The sequence below is a fragment of the Pristiophorus japonicus genome, chromosome 25 (assembly GCF_044704955.1).
Source record: "Pristiophorus japonicus isolate sPriJap1 chromosome 25, sPriJap1.hap1, whole genome shotgun sequence".
Taxonomy (NCBI): Eukaryota; Metazoa; Chordata; class Chondrichthyes; family Pristiophoridae; genus Pristiophorus; species Pristiophorus japonicus.
In genome coordinates, this window is record NC_092001.1 from 7,537,077 (window position 1) to 7,551,561 (window position 14,485).

At 45.2% G+C, this 14,485-nt stretch overlaps 1 pseudogene; it reads right to left on the reverse strand.

Moving 5' to 3' along the window:
• Positions 1-659: 659 nt before the first annotated feature.
• On the reverse strand, positions 660-13,443 carry LOC139238069 (probable G-protein coupled receptor 139; annotated as a pseudogene).
• Positions 13,444-14,485: the final 1,042 nt, after the last annotated feature.

Here is a 14,485-nt window from a genome sequence, read left to right on the forward strand (position 1 = left end):
CCGTCGCCCCTTTCTGCCTGGGACAGACTTCTGGAGGCATAAGCTACCGGCTGTAACTGACCCTTGGCATTGACATGCTGCAACACACACCCGACACCATAGGACGACGCATCGTTACACAAGTTTCTTACATGGGTCATATAGCGTTAACAGATTGTTGGAACATAACAAATTGCATGCTCTATCAAAAGTTCGTTCCTGGCTGTCCCCCCAGACCCATTCGCGACCTTTGCGTAGGAGCACGTGTAGTGGCTCTAGCAGCGTGCTCAATTGGAGAAGAAAGTTACCAAAATATTTCAGGAGCCCCAGGAACGAACGTAGCTCCGTCGTGTTACGGGGTCTGGCTGCTCTCTGGATCGCTTCCCTTTTGGACGCAGTAGGGCTGATCCCGTCTGCTGCTACCCTCAGCCCCAGGAATTCTACCTCTGGAGCTAAGAAGACGCACTTCGCCTTTTTCAGTCGCTGACCTACCCGGTCCAGTCTGCGTAGCACCTCCTCCAGGTTGTGGAGGTGTTCTTCAGTATTGTAAGCCATGATGAGGATGTCGTCCTGAAAAACCACCGTCCTTGGAATCGGCTTTCCATATTTCGTTGGAAGATCGCGGCGGCCGAGCGAATCCCGAACGGACAACTGTTATACTCAAACAACCCTTTGTGTGTCGTGATGGTGGTCAGCTTCTTCGACTCACTCGCCAGCTCCTGGGTCATGTAAGCTGAGGTCAGGTCCAATTGTGAAAAAAGTTTGCCACCGGATAGCGTCGTAAAAGGTCCTACACTCTCGGTAGCGGGTACTGGTCTTGGAGTGACACCCGATTGATGGTGGTCTTGTAATCGCCACATATCCTGACCGACCCATCCGCCTTGAGCACCGGCACAATTGGGCTCGCCCAGTCACTGAATTTGACTGGCAAGATGATGCCTTCCCTCAACAGGCGATCCAATTCGCATTCTATCTTTTCCCGTATCACGTACGGCACCGCTCTGGCCTTGTGGTGTACTGGACTGGCGTCCGGGTTTATGTGAATCACTACCTTGGCCCCCACGAAAGTGCCGATGCCGGGTTGAAATAATGAATCAAATTTGTCCAAGATCTGTGAGCATGATACTCGCTCCACAGAAGAAATTGCATTGTAATCGCCCCATTTCCAGTTCATGACAGCAAGCCAATTCCTCCCCAGTCGTGCGGGACCGTCCCCCGGGACAATCCAGAGTGGCAACCTGTTCTCCAAATCTTTGTGGGTCACGACTACCGTGGTGCTGCCTAGCACCGGAATGGTCTCCTTTGGAAATGTCCGCAGCAGTGCGTCAATCGGCAATAATTTTGGCCTCCTGGCCTTGGACACCCACAACCTTTTGAACTGGTTGATACTCATCAGGGACTGGCTGGCCCTCGTGTCTAGCTCCATTAATATTGGGATGCCATTGAGGAGCACTTTCATCATTATTGGTGGCGTCCTGGTATATGAACTGTATATGTGCTCCACATGAACTCGCTGAACATCAGCTTCCAGCGATTAACCCCTGTATTCGTTTGGCCTCGTAGGGCTTACCTCGGGCCCATCCTCCTCGTATATCAACCTGGCTGCAGACTTCCTGCATATACGCGCCAAGTGACCGCTGACATTGCAGTTTCTGCAGGTATGTTGCTGATACCTGCAGGCTCTGGCTGGGTGTTTGCCTCCACACCTCCAACATGAGCTGGAGGCCCCGTTGTTGCAAACAAAAGATGCATTACCAGTCGATTGTCTCTGACTGTCTCTGTGACTGTCCTTAAGCGCACCATTAACAGGTGGGCCATTTTTCGTTTCATGTGGGTCGGCATTTACAGAGTCCCAGCTGCGCTCTTTTGCTCACACGCAGTCTCACTACCTTGTGTAAATTGCATATCCAGCCTCCCGAGTAAGATCGAACCAGTTCAATAGATATACAGGTCGCATTTACAGTGCCGCTTCGAGAAGTTGGGATGTACTTTTGAGGAATTTCCTTTTATATATTCAAACAACGAAGCCAGTTTTTAATGAGACCTGGTGTGAGCTGCAGTAAGCGTCGGAGTTTTATTAACATAATACAGGGACAACAATTTGCATTTATAGAGCAGCTATAATGTAATGAATCCTCACAAGGCAATTATTATAAAGACAATTTACACAGCCACGTAGAGATTTTAGGATTGACGACCAAATGCAAGTTGGTTTTAAGAAACGTTTAAATGAGGAGGAGGGAGAGGTAGAGCTGTGAAGATGGTTAAGGAGGGAACTCCAGAGTTTACGGCCTTGGCAGCTGAATATATGGGCGGCAATGTGGAGCGATTAAAATCGAGGATGAGCAAGGTCTGAGGAGGTGTGTAGGGACACTTGTTACAGAGTCTGACTCCTCACTGGGAGACACATAATGAACACAGCGACACTTGTTACACAGTCTGACTCCTCACTGGGAGACACACTGTACATAGGGACACTTGTTACACAGTCTAACCCCTCACTGGGAGACACACTATACACAGGGACACTTGTTACACAGTCTAACTCCTCACTGGGAGACACACTGTACACAGGGACACTTGTTACACAGTCTAACTCCTCACTGGGAGACACACTGTACACAGGGACACTTGTTACACAGTCTGACTCCTCATTGGGAGACACACTGTACACAGGGACACTTGTTACACAGTCTATCTCCTCACTGGGAGACACACTGTACACAGGGACACTTGTTACACAGTCTAACTCCTCACTGGGAGACACACTGTACACAGGGACACTTGTTACACAGTCTGACTCCTCATTGGGAGACACACTGTACACAGGGACACTTGTTACACAGTCTATCTCCTCACTGGGAGACACACTCTACACAGGGACACTTGTTACACAGTCTGACTCCTCACTGGGAGAGACACACTGTACACAGGGACACTTGTTACACAGTCTGACACCTCACTGGGAGAGACACACTGTACACAGCGACACTGGTTACACAGTCTGACTCCTCACTGGGAGAGACACACTGTACACAGCGACACTTGTTACACAGTCTGACTCCTCACTGGGAGAGACACACTGTACACAGGGACACTTGTTACACAGTCTGACTCCTCACTGGGAGAGACATAATTTACACAGGGTCACTTGTTACAGAATCTGACTCCACACTGGGAGACACATAATGTACACAGGGACACTTGTTACACAGTCTGACAACTCACTGGGAGAGACATAATGTACACAGGGACACTTGTTACACAGTCTGACTCCTCGCTGGGAGAGACACACAGTGTACACAGGAACACTTGTTACACAGTCTGACTCCTCACTGGGGGAGACACACGTTACACAGGGATACTTGTTACACAGTCTGACTCCTCACTGGGAGAGACACACTGTACACAGCGACACTTGTTACACAGTCTGACTCCTCACTGGGAGAGACACACTGTACACAGGGACACTTGTTACACAGTCTGACTCCTCACTGGGGGAGACATAATTTACACAAGGTCACTTGTTACACAGTCTGACTCCTCGCTGATAGAGACACACTGTACACAGCGACACTTGTTACACATTCTGACTCCTCACTGGGAGCGACACACACTGTACACAGGGACACTTGTTACACAGTCTGACTCCTCACTGGGAGAGACACACTGTACACAGCGACACTTGTTACACAGTCTGGCTCCTCACTGATAGAGACACACTGTACACAGCGACACTTGTTACACATTCTGACTCCTCACTGGGAGCGACACACACTGTACACAGGGACACTTGTTACACAGTCTGACTCCTCACTGGGAGAGACACACGGTACACAGGGACACGTGTTACATAGTCTGACTCCTCACTGGGAGAAACACACAATACACAGGGACACTTGTTACACAGTCTGACTCCTCACTGGGAGAGACACACTGTACACAGGGACACGTGTTACACATTCTGACCCCTCACTGGGAGAGACACACTGTACACAGGGACACGTGTTACACAGTCTGACTCCTCACTGGGAGAGACACACTGTACACAGCGACACTTGTTACACTGTCTGACTCCTCACTGGTAGTCACATAATGTACACAGGGACACTTGTTACACAGTCTGACTCCTCACTGGGAGAGACACACTGTACACAGCGACACTTGTTACACTGTCTGACTCCTCACTGGTAGTCACATAATGTACACAGGGACACTTGTTACACTGTCTGACTCCTCACTGGTAGTCACATAATATACACAGGGACACTTGTTACACAGTCTGACTCCTCACTGGGAGAGACACACTGTACACGGCGACACTTGTTACACAGTCTAACCCCTCAGTGGGAGAGACACACAGTACACAGGGACACTTGTTACACAGTCTGACTCCTCACTGGGAGTCACATAATGTACACAGGGACACTTGTTACACAGTCTGACCCCTCACTGGGAGAAACACACAGTACACAGGGACACATGTTACACAGTCTGAACTATCACTGGGAGAAACACACAGTACACAGGGACACTTGTTACACAGTCTGACCCCTCACTGGGAGTCACATAATGTACACAGGGACACTTGTTACACAGTCTGACTCCTCACTGGGAGTCACATAATGTACACAGGGACACTTGTTACACAGTCTGACCCCTCACAGGGAGAAACACACAGTACACAGGGACACATGTTACACAGTCTGAACTATCACTGGGAGAAACACACAGTACACAGGGACACTTGTTACACATTCTGACCCCTCAGTGGGAGAGACATACTTTACACAGGGACACTTGTTACACAGTCTGACTCCTCACTGGGAGAGACACACTGTACACAGCGACACTTGTTACACTGTCTGACTCCTCACTGGTAGTCACATAATGTACACAGGGACAATTGTTACACAGTCTGACCCCTCACTGGGAGTCACATAATGTACACAGGGACACTTGTTACACAGTCTGACCCCTCACTGGGAGAAACACACAGTACACAGGGACACTTGTTACACAGTCTGACCCATCACTGGGAGAGACACAGAGTACACAGGGACACTTGTTAGACAGTCTGACCCATCACTGGGAGAAACACACAGTACACAGGGACACATGTTGCAGAGTCCGAGTCCACATTGGGAAAGATACACAATGTATACGTTGAAAAAATCTTACATAGTCTGATGCCTCACTCTGACAGGCACGCAGTGTACACAGGTGCACTTATTACAAAGTCCAAATCCACACTGGGTGAGCCAGATACTGTACAGAAGAACAATTGTTATACAGTCTTACACCTTACTGGAATAGATAGATCCTGTACAGAGGGGCTCCGGTAAATTATAGAAACACAGAAAGTCAGAGAGAGAACGGCTACCGTTAATGTGTGTGCCGAACGTCTTGGTCCCACTTTCTCATTGTGAAGACTAACCAGGCCGATTTTACAACAGCCAGCAAGAGACAACAGGCGAATACAGATGTTAAATGCGATGATACAGCGGTCTCGTCCCCTACACCTCCTGACCACTCCCGGAACAGAATGTGGGCTGTATACGTGAGGTGGATCCTGATGTGTCTGGCTGGAGCACTGAGGGGAATTACTCATTGACCGATTGCCCAAACCAGGGCGGTTTGGAAAGATCTAAGCTTCGAACCGTTATCCCTCTGATTACACTCACAACGTCAAGCGGCGCAGGAGCCTGCTCGGGTTATGTACAAGAACTTTATTTCCTCGATACGGTTTGTTTTCTGGACTTGTAGATAGGTTGTGCTATGTTCCCCCGTCACTGCACTGATCCCACAGGGCAGTCCAGCCCCGATTTAAACTAAAGTGAATCTGTATAGTGCCCTTACCTGACTACACTTGGAACGCAGGATGGTCAGAGGGGAAGCTGGAGACTGAAGGATTGCCAGCTAAATTAGGGAAGACAGGCGCCGAGGGAGCCCGTGGTTGAATATCCACGGAGCTTTCCACCAGCGTGCAGTGGAACCTCCGTTTCTGCCTCCCTACAATGCAAACTCACTCCACACACCAGTCCCTACATATTGCTTTCTAAACCCAGTTCTCAGCTTCCACAACTCCCTCTCCCTCGTTCTACCTCTTACACCTTTTCTAACCCTTTCTCCTTTTTACCTCTTTCTCCATCTTCTTTCCTCATCTCTCTCTGCCTCTTTCTCCATCTCTCCCTCTACCTCCTCTTCCATTTGTATTTACTTATTTCTCACTCTCTCCTTACTTCTCTTCTTCCTCTTTCTCCATCTCTCTGTACCTCTTTCCCCATCTCCCTATATCTCTGTCTCTATCTCTCTCTATCTCTGTATACATTTCTCTCTACAATTCTCCATTTCCCTATACCTTTCACCATCTCCCTATATCTCTGTCTCTATCTCTCTCTATCTCTGTATACATTTCTCTCTATAATTCTCCATTTCCCTATACCTTTCACCATCTCCCTATATCTCTGTCTCTATCTCTCTCTATCTCTGTATACATTTCTCTCTACAATTCTCCATTTCCCTATACCTTTCACCATCTCCCTATATCTCTGTCTCTATCTCTCTCTATCTCTGTATACATTTCTCTCTACAATTACCATTTCCCTATACCTTTCCCCATCTCCCTATATCTCTGTCTCTATCTCTCTCTACCTGTGTATACATTTCTCTCTACAATTCTCCATTTCCCTATACCTTTCACCATCTCCCTATATCTCTGTCTCTATCTCTTTCTATCTCTGTATACATTTCTCTCTACAATTCTCCATTTCCCTATACCTTTCACCATCTCCCTATATCTCTGTCTCTATCTCTCTCTATCTCTGTATACATTTCTCTCTACAATTCTCCATTTCCTATACCTTTCCCCATCTCCCTATATCTCTGTCTCTATCTCTCTCTACCTCTGTATACATTTCTCTCAACAATTCTCCATTTCCCTATACCTTTCCCCATCTCCCTATATCTCTGTCTCTATCTCTCTCTATCTCTGTATACATTTCTCTCTACAATTATCCATTTCCCTATACCTCTTTCACCATCTCCATATATCTCTGTCTCTATCTCTCTCTATCTCTGTATACATTTCTCTCTACAATTCTCCATTTCCCTATACCTTTCCCCATCTCCCTATATCTCTGTCTCTATCTCTCTCTACCTCTGTATACATTTCTCTCTACAATTCTCCATTTTCCTATACCTTTCACCATCTCCCTATATCTCTGTCTCTATCTCTCTCTATCTCTGTATACATTTCTCTCAACAATTCTCCATTTCCCTATACCTTTCCCCATCTCCCTATATCTCTGTCTCTATCTCTCTCTACCTGTGTATACATTTCTCTCTACAATTATCCATTTCCCTATACCTTTCCCCATCTCCCTATATCTCTGTCTCTATCTCTCTCTACCTGTGTATACATTTCTCTCTACAATTCTCCATTTCCCTATACCTTTCACCATCTCCCTATATCTGTCTCTATCTCTCTCTATCTCTGTATACATTTCTCTCTACAATTCTCCATTTCCCTATACCTTTCCCCATCTCCCTATATCTCTGTCTCTATCTCTCTCTACCTCTGTATACATTTCTCTCTACAATTCTCCATTTCCCTATACCTTTCCCCATCTCCCTATATCTCTGTCTCTTTCTCTCTCTACCTGTGTATACATTTATCTCTACAATTCTCCATTTCCCTATACCTTTCTCCATCTCCCTATATCTCTGTCTCTATCTCTCTCTACCTGTGTATACATTTCTCTCTACAATTCTCCATTTCCCTATAACTTTCACCATCTCCCTCTATCTCTGTCTCTGTCTCTCTCTACCTGTGTATACATTTCTCTCTACAATTATCCATTTCCCTATATTTTTCACCATCTCCCTATATCTCTGTCTCTATCTCTCTCTATCTCTGTATACATTTCTCTCTACAATTCTCCATTTCCCTATACCTTTCACCATCTCCCTATATCTCTGTCTCTATCTCTCTCCACCTGTGTATACATTTCTCTCTACAATTCTCCATCTCTCTGTACCTTTCACCATCTCCCTGTATCTCTGTCTCTATCTCTCTCCACCTGTGTATACATTTCACTCTACAATTCTCCATCTCTCTGTACCTTTCACCATCTCCCTGTATCTCTGTCTCTATCTCTCTCTACCTGTGTATACATTTCTCTCTACAATTCTCCATTTCCCTATACATCTTTCCCAATCTCCCTCTACCTTTCTCTATCTGTGTACCTCTCATTCGATCTCCCTCGACATCTTTCGGCCTCTCTCTCTTACTCTTTCACCATCTCTCCCTACCTCTTTCACCATCTCTCCCTAACACTTTCACCATCTCTCCCTAACACTTTCACCATCTCTCCCTAACTCTTTCACCATCTCTCCCTAACTCTTTCACCATCTCTCCCTAACTCTTTCACCATCTCTCCCTAACTCTTTCACCATCTCTCCCTAACTCTTTCACCATCTCTCCCTAACTCTTTCACCATCTCTCTCTAACTATTTCACCATCTCTCCCTACCTCTTTCACCATCTCTCCCTAACTCTTTCACCATCTCTCCCTAACTCTTTCACCATCTCTCCCTAACTCTTTCACCCTCTCTCTCTAACTCTTTCACCATCTCTCCCTAACTCTTTCACCATCTCTCCCTACCTCTTTCACCATCTCTCCCTAACACTTTCACCATCTCTCCCTAACTCTTTCACCATCTCTCCCTAAATCTTTCACCATCTCTCCCTAACTCTTTCAACATCTCTCCCTACCGTTCTCCATCTCTCTCTAACCCTTCTCCATTTGTCCCAACACGTTTTCCATTTCCCTCTACATCTACCTGCATCACTCAACGCTATCTCCACCTCTTTCTCTTTTACTCCATCTTACCTCTTTCTCCCTTACTCTTTACCTCTTCCTCCTTCTCTCTCTACCTTCTTGTATCACTTCATATTTCTCCATCTCCTTCTGCATCTTCCTCCATATCTACTTCATCCGTCATCTCTGTACTACTCTTCATCTCCCTTTAACACTTTCTATATCTCTACCTCCATCGAGAGAGGGAGAGAGAAATAGAGAGAGCGAGAGAGACAGAGATCGAGAGAGAGATGCAAATGGAAAGAGACAGATGGAGTAAGTAGCAAGAGAGAGAGATATGTAAAGGGAGAGGAAGATGGACAGAATTGAAGAGCGGGAGAGTGGCATGGATAAGAAGAGGGAGAGAGATGAAGAGAGAGAGAGGTAGATACATGGAGTGATAGGGAGATGGAGAGACAGATGGCGACTATATATATATGTATTTATATATAGAGAGAGAGAAAGAGCGAGAGAGAGAAAGAGACAGAGATGCAGAGAGACAGAGGGACAGATAGATAAATAAAGAGATAGGCAGACAGACATAAGAGAGAGAGAAAGAGAGAGGGAGGGAGAGAGAGAGAGGGAGCGAGTTTGATAGAGAGAGGGAGCGAGTTTAAGGGAGAGAGGGAAAGAGAGAGAGCGGGAGGGAGACACGGTGGGACGGAGAAGGATAGAGTGAGACAGAGAGTGACAGAAAGAGTTGAGCAGCCGCCGGTTTGCGGGAGCGAGAAATAAAACAGTTACAGACATGGAATTTATAACCGACAGATAGTCTTGGAAAGGGAGAGATAAACAGAAATGGAGATAGAGAAAAATTCACCGACAGACAGAGATAAATAAAGAGAAATGATAAGCACAGTCCTGGTGGTCCGAATCCCGACCCGTCTCTGGGCTTCCACTGTTCCATCCCTCTGTCCATCTGTCTACCTCTCTGTCTGTCCATCCATGCGTTTCTCTCTCATTTCTCCGCAGTGCTCCCATTCTCATCAGGACCACAGCAGTGACTGTGATTGGAGGGTTTGCCAATATTCCTTTACCTGCAGGGTAATCATTTACTGCATGTCCAGGCGAGCTCTTTAGTGCCGTCTATTTGAGAAACACATCATGTGTCGTCTGTGGAGTGGTTCCAAATATCTTTAAAATATATTAGCAAATTCAGATTTAGAGTCATGTTGAGATGCAGTGCTCCGAAAGCAAAATATATTTTCCATCCAGTGCGGAGTGCATGAGATGAATAATGAAATGGGATTATGTTCGAGTGTTTAGAATCTTTGAGCTTTCTATGGTTTCACTAATCTAAGAATTAGATTGATTGGATATTTCACCACGTTCTGCAGCTCCTCTCTGAATTTAGTTTGTGTCAGCACATAAATACACGTGTTGTTGCAGGAACTGAGAAGCTGAAGAAACCCTGCCACGCTTTCTGTGGTATAAAGAGGATCAGTGAAGGAGGAAGGATAATTATGTGTAATTCGCTGGTAAATGTCAAATACAACCTGTGTCGCCCACAACAGGATAAAACTCCCGGTTATACTGAAGAGTAAAGTGATGGATTTCCTACGGTTCAACATCTCTATATCCTTGTGATTCTCTCCATTGCTGCGGCCTCGGATTTCCCTCCCTGCGGACTCTACTGGCCGCTAAAATACGTCTGACCGTCAGAACATTGAGCAGCAAAATTAGAAAGAATGGAACGCAAGGTGTTAAAATGCGGTGAAACAAGACAAATGCGGTCCATGCGATGGACGTATAGTAGCTCGGTTTAAGCTGACAACCCCAGGATACATTATCAATTATATAGTAAGGTACACTTGTAAAATACCAGGGGACACACTCTAAACAGCTCAGCACAGTCACTGTTCCGATAATCGCAGCCGCTGTTCTCTCGGTGCAGTATTTTGTTTTCAGCTTCTCACAACAAATGGCCACAAATCGCTCAAAAGTGAAAGCGACTGTTAACCAGACAGAAACCATCGTGCTAGAAAAAACCATGACTTCAATGAGACTGCAAACGGAAGTAATGTCCAGGAATGAATATGGGAAATAAATCAGACGGATCTGGCTTAATATTGGATCAGATATAATGACCAGGAGATCGGCGCATGCCATTCCTACCAGGTAGCGAGTGATACATTTGGAGAGACCGCACTTTCCACGGGACAGGATCACAATCGCCACCAAGTTAACTAGAAAGAAGGGAGAGAAAAGGAAGCAGAGAAATTACTGATCAGATCTGGTGCCAAAGCAACATTTCGACGGAATCTGGGTGAAATTTTCGACTTTGTTGCTGCATCGAACGGTGCAAGGTGATTCTGGAACTGGGCAGTGCTTTCGGACAGAGAAACGTTTCAAACACATTTATCAATAGTGCATTGGGAAATCAGTACAGAAAGCGAATAAATTGAGCACCGGATCTACTGGAAGGAACGAGTGAGTGCACAGTGCCAGTGGGGAAATGAGAAGGGATTTTATGGAGCACGAATGCAACGGGTTAAACCGGATTTTATCTCCAGACGGAGGAGGAAAGACATTAAAGGTCGGGAAGGTTTGTGGAGAGGGTAGGGCATTTGTTGCTGTATGTTAAGAGATCTGAAGGGGCTGACACAAACCGGGAAAGGCCGAGAGCCCTGGCAATGAGTTTAAGGTTTAGGGTCTGATTGTAAGATGCAGCTGGAGGTGGAGATAGTGAGTAAGATTGGGAGGGAAACAAGGAAAATGTAATGTAGGAGCTGGAGGTGAGTCTGGAGCACAGGGTTTGGGGAACCGGACAAACTGAAGCAGCGGATGAGGAGACAGGGGATTGAATACAGTGGGAGGAGAGGCTGGGATTCACAGTGAGCCTGCAGCAGAGTGTTAGAGGAAATCTAATTCATAAATCCCAGTAGCACAACTCAATTCATACTTTCAACCATTGGTGTCAGGTAACAGCTCGTTGGTGACAAAGTGTGTTCTGTAAATTTATGAAGTAAAATTATATTTAATATGTTAATTAAACCAGCCTCGTTTTGTATTGAATTTAGTTCACAGAGTTTTTAAAATGCAGTATCCTAATAATGCATTACGCTCAAGAAATGCAGGATTCTATTCTATACAACATTTCAATTATCTTTAGATATTCAGTCAGTAAACAAGTAAAATAACAATTTACCAAAACAGACTGAGGACCACATAGCGACAGAATAAAACCCTCACAATCTCACAACATCCTAATGTCACCTTCAAGGCACATGTTGTCATCTTAATTGTACTGGAAGTTTCAACAGTTCAATCTGATTCATTATTCACATAACTGCCCCTCTCTCTATCCCCACCCTCTCCCTCTCTTTCTCGCTCTCTTTCCCTTCACCCTCCCTGTAGTTTTCCTTCTCAGTCTATTTCTCCATCGCCCCTCTCCATCTCTCCGCATTGTCTCCAATCACTTTCTCAATGCCTTTTTCACAACCGATTCAATGCGAACATCCTGCAGCTGCATGCTATTCTCCTTCCACGTTTTCAATGTTTCTATTCTCAGAGTCAGTTTGTTCAAAGGTGAAGCCTCTGTGAATAGTTTAATATTTCTATAGAACACCCAATTATCAGTCTACTCACCTGAACAATTCACTTCGTCTCCAATACATGCAACAAACATGATCCTATTTTATTAAAGCGCAGCGCTAGATGGCATGATAGTTCTGTTAACAAAATGTCTACATCACCGCTGCTACTTGTAATTCCTACATCAATAGTAGGGCTCCTGATTCCAACAGACAAAGTGCAAACTGATACAATATAACCTCAAAACATTTCATTTTGTAACGAATGTTAGTGACAGTCATTGAACGCTGAAGCAGAAAACGAGATGTGAAGTTTACAGCTGCAAACTCGGTTCAGTAGCCAGGCCTCCGAAGCAGATTCAGATACATACACAGTGAAATAATATTTCATTACAGTGATAACCAATACTTATTGGAATCCCAGTTAAATGGAACCATGTTATTTCTATAGAACACCCACGTATCAGTCTACTTACCTAAACAATTCCCTTCATCTACAATACATGCAACAAACATGATCCTATTATTTTAAATTGCAGCCCTCCATCTAACACTAAGACCGTGAGCTGTCTAATTTCAATCACTGGAAACACATACATTAATAATATTCCAGGACAGGTAAGTTCACAACATGAAACCCTTATTTCTGAAGGTGTGATATAAAACATAAAATAATGGAGATACTCGGCAGGTCAAGAAGCTTTTGTCGACTGAGAAAAAGAACTGATGGTCTGATACCTGCTCTTAGCCCAGACTCCTGAATCCAATACTTTCATTACAGATACTAAGGTACTAAAATTTCGAGGTTTGGGTACACAGCGATCGTTGTAGATATAAAGCAGTCAATTCAATACAGAAAGAGCAGAGACAGATACGACCCATCGTTCACTGCTGGAACAGAACAGGTGACTGTGTAAAACATGCAGCGAGTAAAAGATTACCAATCACAGTCGCACATTCAACAAAGATTTACATAACTGACTGTTGAGATATCGGCTTACCAGGAACGCCAACAGCTACCAGAACAGGATAATAAATATCTTCTACCTGAAGGATTAATGGATACCCCATATCTGTGAGAAGCTGCGACTTCTGTTGGAGTGGAATCCCCTGCTCCGGCAGACACTCTGAGCTGATACATTGCAATGGGCCGTGATTTATACAGGGGGTAAGTCTCCACTGACACTGCTGCACCCCTGATGATTATTATTAGTTTCAGTCACTTGAACAAACACATTATATCAGGACCTTTGACTCTGATGAAAATAACGCGGTGAATAACACTCAAACATCTCAAAGTCCCAGGATGTTACCAAGATCAGACCTCTCTTGGGAATAAGGCTGAAGTTCTGTTCATACAATACTGAACCAACAATAATGAGCGGCTTCATCTGCAGTTTTCATGTACTTGTATTGACTATTTTCACTCCTGCCGATATATTTATAAATGTTACCGATTTCCCTGCAGTGTACAGTGAATCCACGGACACAGACAGACCCGTTTCACTCTGTCCCTGCAGTTTCATTGTTCAATTATGAAGATTCAGTCTCTGACACAGGGACAGTTAAAGACCATTTTCAGAATTGGAGCCCAGAAATTACGGTGCATGATATTGGGGAACGGAATCTCAACCACGACCATTGACTTTCTTCTCTCCGCTCTTTTAACGCAGGTGGTCGATTCCACATTGGTTAACAGCTCCAGTAAAATCAGAACTGTGCCATCTTCTGACTCCATTCCTCCAGTTCACTTTGGGCTGGCAACTCCCCACCTTCCATCAATGTCAAATGATTCAAAACTCTGCTGTCCTTATCCATCCCTCCCCAGTTTCTAATCGCCCATGACCCTCGCCCTCACAGACCTTCATTGCCTCTCCGTCCACCAAGGCCTTAAATTAAGATTCTGTTCAGTGGGTTTAACCAACTCCATGGCCTCAACGCTCTCTATCTCCATCCTCTCCTCTAAACATGCAACAACTCACCGTGACCTCTCCATACGTCTGACTCTGGCCCCTTTCGATGGGGCTACCTTAACTCTGTACTGGTCTAATCGATCTGATCGTAGTCACAGCGTCTACAGCAATGGATTCTCTTACCACACCTGCACCTTCAA